Here is a 14,326-nt window from a genome sequence, read left to right on the forward strand (position 1 = left end):
GTTCTTCTGCAAGAGCCAGGTTTCATCAACTTGGAAATATTTGCTTCAGGCTGCAGCATTATTGAGAGGGCTGGCATAGGATAAAAACATTTATTCATGTATTTTTTTTTTATAAAGGGCAAAATAAAAAGGGGCCGCAATCCAACGGAGAGTGAAGTGTTCTTAAAGCAATAAATGTCGATGGGTTCCAGAACACTTTGAGTGAGAGGTGTGCCCAAAAATATGCACATTTCAAGTCCAAGCCTTCATATAGAATTTTTTTAAAAAAATAATACATCATATTATTTTTTTAAACCAAAGGCAAGGCTGGGTGATGATACGTTCTTTTACAAGAACTGATGTGTATGTATGTGTTGTTGTTTTTTAAAGAGAGTTTATTTATTAGCTATCGGAAGCAACAACAAAAAAATCACCCGGCCGCCTGATTTTCGGTGGGACCGAGACGCAGGCGGTCCACTGGGAAATGCCTATTTAAATTTCGGAAGTTAACTCCGGCTTTGATCTTGCTTAAGAAAGTAAGTCGTTGTCGTCGTCTCCCCCCCCCCCCCCCGGCGCACAGTTATAACCGCTCCGCGCCGACGACAAGCTACCTAGGATGGAGTGAGGGGGTGGGTGGCTGGGCCGCGAAGGTAAGGCGATTAGGCGGCCGTCTGGATCACTTCGGCGCTCGAGTTCAAGAGGCAGAGGACGAGAGATCAAAAGATGCCGGGGGGGGGGGAGGAAGGAAAGGAGGGAGGGAGATCTGTAAGCAGGCGGCGATCGGAGTTGGAAGAGGAGCGGTGGTCAATGCAGGCTCCTTTAGTCATCGCGCCGGGAACACTTTAGCTGGAAGCCCGGAAAAGATGCATCCAGGAGCCCGGCGAGAGCGTGGCCGGAGGAGAAAGTCCAGGGAAATGCCGTGCACGGGGATCTCTTCTGATCCAGCCCGTCTGAGCCAGAGCGGCGGTGCTGGAGAGACCAGGCAGCCCCAGACCCGGGAATCAGGTGGTCCTGGTGGGCGGCGGCGTGGGTCGTGTCTCTCTCTCTCTCGCCCCCCCCCACCCCCAGTCCTCCTACCCCCCCCCCCAAGGCTGCCCTCCTCCCCTCTGCCTCAAGGGCGTGTGTGTGTGCGTATAACTTTCCCAGAAGTGGTGCCCCGGATCTCTCTCCCTCCGGCCGCTCGGCATCCTCCGCAGCGAAAGGGAACCCACCGCCCTGCCACCGCCGGGCTCCGTCAGGTCGGCTCCGCGGAGAAGGAGCAGGCGAGAGGACGGCAGGGGCGACCCGGGCAAAGGCTGGCTGGCAGGCAGGCAGGCAGGCAAGCCGCCGCCGCTCGCTCGCTCGAGTGTGCAAATTGCCCGCGCCAGTCCTCTCCCCGTGGGGGAGTCTGGGCTGGGTTGAGGCACGGCGGTGGGGGGGAAAAGTGCAGCAGGCGGAGGCAGCGGAGGGGCGGGTGGGCGGAGGCAGAGAGAAGTGTGTGTGTGTGATGGGGGGGATGTAGTGGGGGGGCCGCGCGCGCGAGGAAGGAGGAGAAGCGCCGGGAAAAGGGACGCGCGGCGCTTGGCGGAGGCCCCGGGTGTCCCCGCCTCGCCTCTCCTCGCCCCTCCTCCCCGCGGCCGTGATTGGCTTGGCCCTCCCCTGGCTGGGTCTCCGAGGCCGCCTCCCTCGCCAGCTAAAGCGGCCAGTCTGTGACTAGGAGGGAGCCAGAAGGGAGCATGGTCGCCCCTCTGCACCAGCTCGCCGCCCTCTCGCCCAGTCGCCTGGCCGCCGCCGCGGCTCGCCTCTTGCGCCCCGCCAACGCCGCCGCCTCAGCAGCAGCAGCGCCGCCGCCGCCGCCGCCGCCGCCGCCTCCCTCCCGCTTCTTCTCCTCCTCCTCGCCGCCGCTGGGAGGGGGAGCCGCGAGGCAGCCCCAGCGCGGTGGGGCTTTGCGGCGGGGGGGAGGGAAGCGAGGCTGCAATGCCTAAGCCTCCTCCTTCTCCGCCTCCTCCTGCTGTGGTGTCTGTGCATCCTCCTTCACCGCCAGCCTGAAAGAGGGTGGTGGGTGGTTGGGTGAGGGGGGGGAAAGGAAGGAAGGAAGGAAGGAAAGAGAGGCAAACGCTCTCCGCCCGCCAAGGACACGCACACTTTGCACGCCTGGGTCGCGCGACGACCGACAACCCTCCCCACGAGCGCGCCCCTCCGCGCGCCCGCGCCGAAGCCCGCTCCTGCGCGCACCGCCCCGGTGGAGAAAGGTAAGAGAAGCCCCAGAGGGGGAGGGGGGGAGCCACGAGAGGAGAGGGCGGGAGTGGAGGCGCCTCGAGGAGGGGGCTCCCCAAAAAAGCAGGGGCTTCTGGGAGTGAGACCTCGGGGGGGGGGAAGGAGAGAGGTTGGTCGCCTCTCTGGTCGTGCCCCGTGGCCGGCTCTCTTGAGGGGGGGGGGTCCCTCCCGCCCGGGGCTTTGCCCAGAGTAAGTCGCCTCCAGTGGCTTTGAATGGCTGGCTCCCGAATCCCCTGCGCCTGCGCTCGCCGCCTGCATGGAAAACTTCCTGCTCGTGTGTGTGTGTGTGCGTGTGCGTGTATATGTGTATGTAGAGGTGATGGGGAAGGATGTGCGAGCCCAGACGCAGGAGCCCGGGGGTGCTGGCGGGGCGGCGGGGAGGGGGGGGAAGAGAGAGAGCGAGCGGGAGGGCCGAGCAGCTTCCCTTCCTGGCTCAGTTCAGCCTTCATCCCCATCAGGCGCTGCTCCCCATCCTTGCCAGGCTCTGGAAAGCCATCAACTTCCCTTCGCGGTGTGGGTTCAAGACATCGTCGTTCCCCCCCCCCTTCCCTCCCTCCTTCCCTCCCGCTCGATTGTTGTCTTCGCTTCTGAACCCGAAGAGGGGTGGGTGGGTGTCATTTTGTTTGTTAGGTGTGCGTTTTGAGAAAGGCTCTGTTTGGTAGACGGCTCCCTCCCCGCCCCCCCCCCCGCTTCCACCAGAAGCCACACCACTGCAAAATCATCCATCATCACCAGAAGGCAGAGGCTATCTTTAATTAAAACTGTCTTGAGAGGAATAAAAAATGACAATATCCCACCTCAGAATTATATCGGCCGGGTTTTTCATGGCGAACCACTGTCCTTCCTCGCAGATTTTCTGTAGCTCATTTGAAAAGGCACCTTATTTAAAATCCTAGTTTGCATAGGATCGGGAACTTCTGGCTACATCAGCCTCTGCTGCTGCTTGACTCCCCCTTACCCTGTCTCTACTATCAGGCTCCCTTCTGTCTCCCCTCCCTTTCCTGTCAATCCTAGTGTACCTGTAGGGTGGTGTGTTTATTGATTGATTGCTCGATTTAGATTATTATGTAGATCATCACAGTCTTCTGAGCAGTGACCGGATTGCATATATTGTGTTACAGCCCTCCCTGAAGAGACTTTTGGCAGTGCATATAAATAAATAATGCTGTAACCAAAAGGTGTGTCGAAGAATCAGTCAGTTTGTGATTGTATAGATGTTCTGCAAGTAAGTTCCTGAGTTCGACAGTAAATATGTACAGACTTGAGTGGTATATCTCTGAAAAGACTTGGCTTTGCTCTCGCTCACAAAACAACAACAACAAAAACCACTAGTAGGAGCCTTACTAATATTATGAAAAATATTCTGTGTTCTTGTTGCTTGCTTGCTTGTTTGTTTTTGTGATAGTACTGGAATATTTTTTGATTAATCAGACTCCTAGGTGTCAATTTACATTTGAAGAGTTTTCTCCTGTATGTATTATTAAAGTGTGACCTCTAAAATGTACTGTTCTAGTAATGTGACTAAGAAGATTAATAGATTCCAAGTCAACACGGAGGATGTTAGCACTTGCTGATACCCTTTAATGTACAGATTAGTGCATAAAGTTGAGTGAAGTGTGTAATAAATAAAAGGTATCTTTATTTTTTTTATAGCAAGTGGTGCTGGAGTAAATTTGTTTTTAGCATTCTTCATGTACTGTTTATCAGAGAGAATTCTGAGGCTCCTAAGGAAAGCAGTCTGTTGTGGTTTTAAGAGTGTGTATGCCAGCATTGTTGTCTCATGTAACTGAGCAATTGGATGAAACTTTAAGACTTGTACAGCCGTGTGAGAGAAACAATAGCATATTTCTTCTTTCTCCTTAAGTAAGGGAACAGTGGCTCTTTTTTATGAGTGGGTTACACTGGAAATACTGTTAATTTATGAATTGAAGTGCAACTGCATTTTATTTTTATTCAACAGTTTGAATCTTTAGATATGCACAGTGGGTTACCTGCTTTAATTTGAATGAGGTTTTACTCTTCTCTGTATAATCTGCCCTTCACAGTGGCTGTCTATGAAAGGGTTTTTTCTGAGCTTACAAGAACATATGACAGTAATGAATTGGCTTCTTTGAGAGAAAAAAAAATTATTGTTGTGCAATAGCTACATCAGTGTTTTTGAAGGTGCAACTATACTCTTGTATGTATACTTTTTAAAATGTTAAGTATTGCAATCAAAGTAATAAATCTGGAGCATGGTTGTCTTGCTACACCTTTCTCCTTAGGGGGAAAATTAGGGGTTTAGAACCTTTTGTGATGTATCTTGAAGTAAAACAATCACTCTTCATGATGGTTTCACGGGGAAATCAAATCCCTTGTGAGTAGATTTGAAAGAACCAAGATACTTGGAAGTTCTCTACTTTCCTAAGTTTCGAGTGGTAACTGGTGTTCAGTAGCTTAGAAGTCATGCTCATCGTATTTTGAGCTTTCTCTTGACAACAGAACCCACGAATAAACGTTCAGTGTGAATTATTGCTGGAATAGAATATTTTATGGTTGTCATGACTACAAATAGAGCAATGGTTGCTCGTTTCCCCCCCTAAATGTAGTGGTAGAATGGGGGGGGTTGACGTAGAATTCAAGTTCTTTGTTACTTCTACAGTACTGTGATTATATTTCTAATGAATTGATAGCCACACATCAGGTATCTGGTACATGCAGAACAGTGAATTCAGTATTGATAAAAACCCTTCATAGAACAGACCTGTAAAAGAAGGTGTTGCCTTTACTGTTGTTAAGTTCTTACTGTAAACCATAGGGCTAAGACAGTTGGAAAGGAAGGCAGAAGGCCATCCCGTCTAGCACTCTGTTCCAACCCTTCCTGCATAATCGAGACCAGTAGTTCTTAACCTTTGTTACTTGGATGCTTTTGAACTGCAACTCTCAGAAATCCCAGTCAGGACAGCTGGTGGTGAAGGCTTCTGGGAGTTGCAGTCCAAAACTCCTGAGTAACCCAAGGTTAAGAACCAGTGATCCAGACTATCCTGTGTTGTAGGAACAAATAATGCACAACACACAGAAATATCTGTCAGGCAAAAAGCTGTTATGTGTCCATAGTGAAGTACAGTACTGGAAAGGCTTGAGGAACCGTGTCTTGCACAGTTTTCTAAAGAACAGTGCTGTTCCTATTTTAAATTATTTTTATTCCTAGCTTAAAATATATCGGGTATATCCAGTCTGTCAAACAAAAATAGCTACAGAACAAATCAATGTCATTTTTGGTGAGAAAATCAGTTTGCCATGATAGAAAAGTTCTGCTATCCATATACTGTATGTCACTTTATCTATCTGAATTAAGCTGTATATTCAGCATCTTACAAAAACTCTTCCCTAATTTTCCCCCGGTCTATCCAGAACAATTTGAACTGGTGTTAATAAATTAGCAGTTAAAGCCTTAGTACTTTTCTCTGAAAACTATGGCAGGCAGATTCATAACAAAGATTTCAAATTTTATATTTATGTATTTTTCTGTTTGGCAATAAATCTGAACTTCAGGATAGCTGCTTAAGACCTCAGCTTCCCCATTTCAGCATCCAAACCGTTAGGTTCTATACATCCTACTTATTTGCTGAACCATCGTATACTGTTTCTATGTACTGAGATTCCTTCACAGATGTAGATACTAACCAAGAAGACTTGCTGAACTACCGTATTTTTCGCTCCATAAGACGCACCTTTCCATAAGACGCACCAATTTTTTAGGAGAAGAAAACAGGAAAATATAATCTGTTTTCTTCGCTCCATAAGACGCACAGACTTTCCACACCCCTGTTCTGTGGGAAAAAAGTGAGTCTTATGGTGCAAAAAATACAGTATTTTGAATCACATCTTCTCCATCACAGATTTCCTAATCCCTTTCTCATTGGTTATCATAGATCAGTTTTCTTAAACAGAACTCTGATAGAGACTAAAATATACTTTTATCACCAGCATAATTTCAGGAATATTTTCAAAGTGAGTGAATTATAAAAAGTAGCTTACTTTTACAGGGTTTAAAATAGAATTCTGAATTTGAAAATACTCAAACTGGGAGCTACTCGCCTTCTGTATTCAAACAACAGTTCTGAGAATTGCCTCCAAATAATTCATCAGATCCTGTAATATACTGTACTGTAGTACATTGTTAAGGAATCTCCAAGAAATAGCATGTGTTTTTTGAGTTTGGTTGTAGAAATTAAAGGTTCTCTCATTGCTTTCACCCTACACTAAACTCAAGTTCTCACATTTTGATCTCAAATTATTTTACCATACACTCAGTTTGTGCTGATCGCTTCGGCATCCGTGGGAACAAGCTTAATTCCTGTTCCAGTATAGAATCCAAATTGTGGTGTTGTACTAAATCAAAGTGTTATCCATCATGAGCATCAGAGTGTGGATGTTTAAAAGCCTTGTCCATGATGAGCATCAAAGCATGATATTCAGTATTCCACAAAATCAAAGCCTTATCCATAATGAACATCAAATCATGATCTTAAAAAGGGAAATGCCAGCACACATTCCTTACATTGAGGACAATGCCAATCTGACATAATCTTAATTAATTTTTCTTTTCCCAGGTAAATAGAAATGAAGCATTTTCCTGTCCTCAAATTTTTCTATAATCCACAAAAAGAGAGAATGAATAAGGGGTAAAAAACTCTTTTATGGGAGAAATCTTTTTGATAGATATCCTTTTTAATTGGACATTTTAAAAACTTTGACATTTTTAGCTTTGACCATATTTCTAGGTCTTTAATTAATAAAGAGTGATAATTTAATTTTTTAAAAATCGAACTCATCTCAGATGGTTTTGCTCCCAAGTATCCTAAAATTTAAATGTACAGTAATTTATTTAGTCTGAATAAACCTATGATCTGCCACTGATAAATGCAATGCAGTCATTTCTGATTTGTCTTGTTTCCAAGGATTAGACTGTACTTATCTACTGAGTAGAGATATGACTAAATAAATTATTCTCAGAGCAATGTATCATCTGCATTGTAATAAAATTTTTATAACTCCTTATCCAGCTCTTCCCCTTTCATATCATTGATTCTAATAGTTGTTGCTAATGGCTATATGAGGATAGCAAATAATCAAGTGGATAAAGAATTTAGTCTCCTTGTTAAAGGAAATCTCTATTTATGTTCTCCATGTTAGATTTGTGCATCATTCTGTTTCAAGGAATAAAATACCATTTTGGATTTAATGCTTCCAAGATCTGTGACAAGTAACACCATTCCATGTGGTCAAAAGCTTTAATCTCATTGAAGAAAAGCATATGTTTTCCTTTTAGTAAACTGTGCGTTGTTTGTGGTATCAATAACTACTGGATAATATATTAGCAACAATCTTTCACTATTCAACACTGAGGTGGTCCCTAAGATCCAATGTGTACTACCTAAACTTTTACTAGTCATTAGAATATGTAGAATATTCACCTCATTGCAAGATTGTGGTACTGGTTCATTGTTGGTTATAGAACTACAGTATATAATACGTTTACCTAGGACCATTCCTCTTCAAATCATTAATTGATCAAGGATCTTCTAGCTACCCCAGAATCCAAACATGCATTATCTTCATTTGAAACATTGAGAACCTGAGTATTCCTGGAGAGCGTTTGAACATTATCGTCCAGTTGATTCTGAGATGGGTATGTTTACTGTAGTAAAAGAAAAAAAACCCCACTGTTTTTAACTTTCAATTGAAAGGGAATTTCTCCTGTTTTTTTTTCTTTAGCTGCTGACACTAAATTTCACTGCCATTTTAGTATCTACTGTGGAATTAATATTTTGCCTACCCTTTCAAATTACTTCTGTTTTGGAAAAGCCAATGAATTTTCTATGATGTCTTGTGTCCTTAACTTCAAATTACTCACTTCAACCATTAAATTGCTGAAGAGTTTCTTCTGAATTGTGTATTCAATTCCTCCATTAATATTTGTAATACAGCTTGTTACATTTATATCAATTTAATAAAATAAATAAATAAATAATAAAATAAATAGACATCTAATCACTGCTTGAAATGAATCCTGAATATTTTTCTAGCTATTAAATGAACTGCTATCTCTCTGGATTCAATGCCTTTTAGGTACAGTGGTGCCTCGCTTAACGATTACCCCGTTTAACGATGAATCTGCTTGACGATGTTTTTGCGATCGCTTTTGCAGTCGCAAAACGATGGTTTGAATGGCGTTTTTCTGCTTTGCGATGATCGGCTCCCTTCTTCGGGAACCGATTTTCGCTTTACGACGATCAAAACAGCTGATCATCGGGTTTCAAAATGGCCGCTAGCTTCTTAAAATGGCTCCCTGCTTTACAGGCAGCGAAAATGGCCGCCCCTATGGAGGATCTTCGCTGGACGGTGAGCTTTCAGCTCATTGAAACACATTGAGGGGTTTTCAGTGCATTTCAATGGGCTTTTTTATTTCGCTTTACAACATTTTCGCTCTACAGCGATTTCTCTGGAACGAATTAACGTCTTTAAGCAAGACACCACTATAATTGACTTTATCAGTAGGGACTGGCTTCAGACAACCAGTAATTATTCTACAACTGCCTGTTTTGCATGGGCTGAACTATACCACACCAGGCTGGCCGGAAGAGTAGCAGAGGGCAAAGATCGGACTTCTTAGTAGTTGTGTGCCCTGACTTGTTCTCCGTGGCTCTTGAAGAATAATATTCCTTGTTGAGTCCTTTTACATTGTATTTAGGCAAAGTTTCTTATTGGCTAGTGTATGAGCCAAAGAAATACATAGGTATTTGGGAGCAAAACAGTTATCTAGCAGACTTTGTTAACCTCTTGACCAGCTATGACACTGTTCCTGATCAAGGATTACTGCAAAGATTCTATTATCTGACTAAGGATAATAAAATAACTAAAGTAATAGCAATTCTATTGTAAAGTCCCAGATTTTTCTTTAACTTTCAAGGACAATGCAGTCAGTAAAGGTCTCAAAAACTGTCTACCCCAGGGCAGTGTACTGGTTCTTGTTTAGTTTAACATCAGTACCAACAGCCAGCCACATCCTCAAGGCACCAGAAATTTTATTTATGCTGATATCTCTCAATTGCTGCTCAGTCAAACAACTTTCACAAAGTAGAAAATCTTCTAACTGATGCATTAAAAGAACCTGGTGCATATTATGATAGAAATCAACTTAAACACAACCCTGCTGAGACTCAATTGTGTGCCTTCTGTCTGAGAAAAATATGATAAAATAAAAGTAGAAATAAGGTACCCTTTCTTGTTCCCTCAGGAATGTGTCTTTAAGTTTACTCTTTGTTTGTCCAGGCTTGGTTCATATTCTCTACTTTTTACTTTTTAGTTCTTTGCTTGATGTTTTTGTTATAGACACTTTTGTTTCTGTTATCTGTGTGGTCTCACATGTATCTATTATATTGTGCACTAATGGTCAGTTGATTCTTGACCTCCCAATGGTTCCCCTGCCCCGTTCTTTAATCATTCCTCACTTTCTTCAAATACATGTCTCTTTATTTATTATATCTCTTCAGTCTTCTCCTTCATTAATTTTCAGACTTACGAGTGCATTTCTTTCTTTAAAAAACGTCTTTGCTATAGTTTTATCACCGGGGTTTAGAATTCCATAGTAAGGACTCCAACGTGCCCTGCCTCTTAACTGTTCCATCTCACAACAAGCTGCTCTGCTTAAAGATCACTTTTTTTGTGGTGAGGTAGAGTGGATTTCATGGGAGGGGTGCACTCCATGTTTGGACACTGTTACAACCTGCCGGCATATCAGCACGTGGTGTTTACTCTTGTACCTTTAGAAATACATTGTGTTTCTTAATCACTATTGGATCCATCTAAGGCTAAGCCACTGGTTCGTTTTATGCCAAACCTCTTAATCAGTGGTACCTGTACTTTATTTTCTGTAAGTGTGCAGTTCATCTCTGTCCTATTATTACTTCCACCTTCTTCCCCTCTGTGTTATGAGGGATTAATATTATCCCTAACCTATCATATCCATTTTTATATGATCTGAAGAGAAACCAGAGTATAATGAAGCATTTTTAATGAAGCAAAGTGCATAAAGAATCACAATAGGGTTTATTTGCAGACATATAGTTACAGTGATGATAAACGTGTATTACTCAGAAAGTCTGCTGAAAGCCTGTGCTTGAGTAATCACAGGAGGACTTGAAGTAAGTCCTGATTGCATGGTGGTGATACAGAGCACAACTCCATCCCTCCCTTGTAAATATCTTAGTATAATATCTTGAAATGTCTTTTTTAATCTCTCTTCCAATTCCTGTTTGGGCACTTATTTGCATTAATTACAAATAACATAGAATACAAGATTAAGAAGATATTTTAAAAAAATCTTCTGGGATAGCCATTATTGAAAACAATTATAAGAAGTGTTTCAGTGCAAGCCCCCATAGATATACCTTCTATGTATATTGCACAAGGGGATTACACTTAGAGTGTAGTCATTGAGAACCTTATCAGTAAGACCTCCCTTCCTGCCAGAATATGAAATGTATAGGCTCACACAATTGTGGATTCAACAGTGGTACTTTTATCAGAGTTGCCGATTGGATTCAAGCCATATAGACTGTATGTGCACGCATGTGCGCGCGCACACACACACACACACACACACACACACACACACACACACACACACACACACACACACACACACACACACACACACAGAGAGAGAGTAGTGAACCCGGAGCATGATAGAGCCTTGTCACTGTGTATTATATAGCCTGTCTGTGCTAAATGAGCATACATCAGAATTCCTGAGTCTGTACAACATAAAAAAACTTTAAAGGAAAATTCTCATAGTGGTGAACTCCAACACAGCCTAATGAGACTCAGAATGCTCAGTGGATATTGAATAGTTATGGCAGGTGTGGAATGAAAAACTGGGGAAATGGATGAAAATAGAAGGGAGCATTCTTGAAGAGCCTTGATGTCTCCAATCCTAAACAGGAACACTCCACAGTATGACCTTTTGATACTGGTTCTTGCTAAAACGAGAAAGTTTCCTACACTGTGAAAGAATGTTTGAAATACATGACTACATTCTCATGTTCTTATTAGGGACAATATAAACTATGATCTTTGTCTTGTTTTACATGAGGCAGTACAAAAATGTGTGGATTTTTTTCCTTGCTGTTTTAGTACCATTTCCTAGCGAGTAAAGTTTATTTCCTTGGCTGCTTTAAGTGTTTAATTGAGCGAAGCCCCTTTTATTTTTCTCAAATAAGGGTTAATATTGGTAACTCTCAGTCATCAGCTGTCCTGTGGAGGCTAATTGGCTATGGATGGTCCCATGTACATTTTTAGACATCCAAGACTTTATTTTAATTTAGAAAGATATGTTCCAACTTATTTGTATTCATTACTGTATGTTGTTCTTTACCTCCAGTACGGGTGATCTACCTACCACAACCTGGTTTCTAAAGATGTGGTGGATAACAAAACGCAAAATGTAACGAGGCCTATGGATATAGATAAAATTATGTTATTTGTGAAAAATGTGGATGCCTTTTCAAGCACATGAGGGCAGGAGGTAGAGAGTTATTAATGCTGGATACTTACAAAAGAATTGAGGAAATAATTTTGCTGGTGTATCTTTTACACGGGGGGGGGGGAGAAAGAAAGAAAGAAAGAAAGAATATAGTTACTGTTCAGAATAATAGTTCAGGCATCTGATGAAGTAGATTCTTGTTTATGAACCTTTATGCCATAATGTGTAGGTAGGTGCTCACAATACTTTTCTGCTATGCATCGTGTAACTGCCTGTCTAGAAATTAGATGTTTTTGTATCCTAGAAGGTGGTACATCTTTCTGTTTCAAGTTTGAAGAAAGTTATTTTCAGGGGATGCTTTATTTTTTTCATGTACAATCTACTTTATTCAAATACAGTCACATTTATTTATTTATTTATTTATTTATTTATTTATTTATTTATTTATTTATCTATTTATTTATTCATTTATTTATTCGATTTATATCCCGCCCATCTGGTATATTCTACCACTCTGAGCAGCTTCTTCTTCTTCTGGTGGAGGGTGGGCTTTCACTTAACTGGGTCTTATTTTTGGAGTATGGCTTATATTACAAGCATCCTGAAAAATCATATCAAGATTTATTTTCAGGTTAGATCTTATTTTCAGAGAAACAGGGTAGAATGAATGGCCACTAAATTGTTTGATAGGAAATCTCAATACTATTTCAACATCATCTTTGTAACACAGACTTTCTCTTTGTCCAGTCTGAAAGTGCCACAGAATTTTTCCACATAGTAATGTAGAACTCTGAGTAGTCAACTTACATGTAGTAAAAAGTAAGATGCTTTCAGATTAAGGTACATAAATGGCCAAGTCCCTGTTATAAATATTGCCCAACAAGTTTTCAAGAAACCAATTAACTGATGAGCTTCTGGCATACCGGCATTGTGGATTCCAAGCTTTATCTAATTTTTTTGAGCTGGACAATAATAATATCTCTCCTGATATTTTGGAAGTCTGAAAGAAACTCATTATTAATGGGTACTCTTAATAAATATGTTCTGCGTCACATAGCAGACAATAAAAACTGAGGGATTTTGCTCTCAGGGTCTGTAGTGATAAGTAATTAAAAGAGGACTATGGTCTGATTTTTCAAGAAGATATGCCTTTTCACACCTTGTTAAAAGGTTTTGATTTGGGGGCCAGACGTGCTGCATCAGTGGATTTGAACATCACAGCATGTTATAAAAGCAGAAAAAAGCTTCTTTTCACTCCAGTATTTCAGCATGCTGGCTCCTTAATGACACCAAATGCATAAAACTCAAATGCCATCATAGTGTATCTTAGCAGGCACAGCTAAACTGCACATCAAAAGAAAGAAATGTTCCACAAAGGATTATTTTCTTTTTTAAAAGGCTATGTTATGTTAACTTATTAAAATGTTCACATGCTGAAACAAAAGCCAGCTGCATTTCACTGTGCAGGAGAATAAAAATAGCATATACATATTTTACAATTGGCGTGGAAAAAGTAAAATGTGTGCTAAAATATATAATTTATGAGTTGAATGTCTGGGAAGTGTAGGTATTTGACTTTGCCCTCACCCTTTTACCTAGAGGTAATCTGATATGGAGGGGCTACATCATTGTCCTGTATGAAATACATGAGGGAAAAAATATTTTCTTAAAGGGACACTGAAAAGCTTCTCCAGTCTTCTTCAAATTAACTCTTAATGCTTTGTTTTCATGCATAATCAAGTACATGTTTTTTTTTCCCCTGTAGAGTACATACATTTCTTCCTGTGGGGAAATCCTATCTGTAAGCAGCTTTCAAGTATATCTTGCAAGCTGCATAGTCCCACAGCGCCCCTGAGAAGAAGGGAATGGTAAACCACTTCTGAATACTCTGTATCTGGAAAACCCTGGAAAGAGTTGCCTTAAGTCCAAATCAACTTGACGGCACACAATTATTAATTTGTTTTAATTTAATTTAAAATATGATGCCTCATTTCTTGCCATTAAAAAACTATACTAAGGATATGCTGATGAGACGAGTCAAAATAGTAAGCTCTTGACAAGTGTAATGATTTTAATATCTTTTGATTTTTTTACCCCTTATCACTGAAAATGGCAATTATTACAGGACATATTGGAGATTGCTCATTTATAGGGTCACTATAAGTCGGAGGTGATTTGATGGCACCTAACAGCAACACCAGCAGCAACAAATCAGCACTGGTAAAAGACTTAACAAATTAGAAAACAGCAAATGTGTCCTATTGACCTATTGATATGGTTGGCAATGAGGATCAGCTGTATATTTGAGGAGAAGCCTCAGGTTAGGATTAGGAGCGTTGGTTAGCTCAGTGGTGCCCAACCTTGGGCCTCCAGATGTTCTTGGACTTCAATTCCCAGAATTCCTGGCCAGCAGAAGTGGTGGCGAAGGCTTCTGGGAGTTGTTCAATAACATCTGGAGGCCCAAGGTTGAGGACCACTGGGTTAGCTGACCAGTCAAGTATCAATAGATCACCTATTGTTTGGTTGTATTCAGATATTCCAAGAAAGTCCTTCAGTAGTCCC

At 41.9% G+C, this 14,326-nt stretch overlaps 1 protein-coding gene across 2 annotated transcripts in view; it reads left to right on the forward strand.

The window, feature by feature from the left end:
* The first annotated feature begins 1,509 nt into the window (after positions 1-1,509).
* The window catches only part of KLHL29 (kelch like family member 29), a 496,878-nt gene continuing 484,061 nt past the window's right edge, over positions 1,510-14,326 (forward strand). The window contains exon 1 of one of the 2 annotated variants that reach the window (XM_073002224.2): positions 1,510-2,210. The gene's annotated coding sequence lies outside the window, so the exon portion shown is untranslated. The remainder of the gene's footprint in view (positions 2,211-14,326) is intronic. The other variant, XM_073002233.2, reaches the window with a different exon arrangement.

Source organism: Pogona vitticeps, chromosome 1 (assembly GCF_051106095.1).
Source record: "Pogona vitticeps strain Pit_001003342236 chromosome 1, PviZW2.1, whole genome shotgun sequence".
Lineage (NCBI taxonomy): Eukaryota > Metazoa > Chordata > Lepidosauria > Squamata > Agamidae > Pogona > Pogona vitticeps.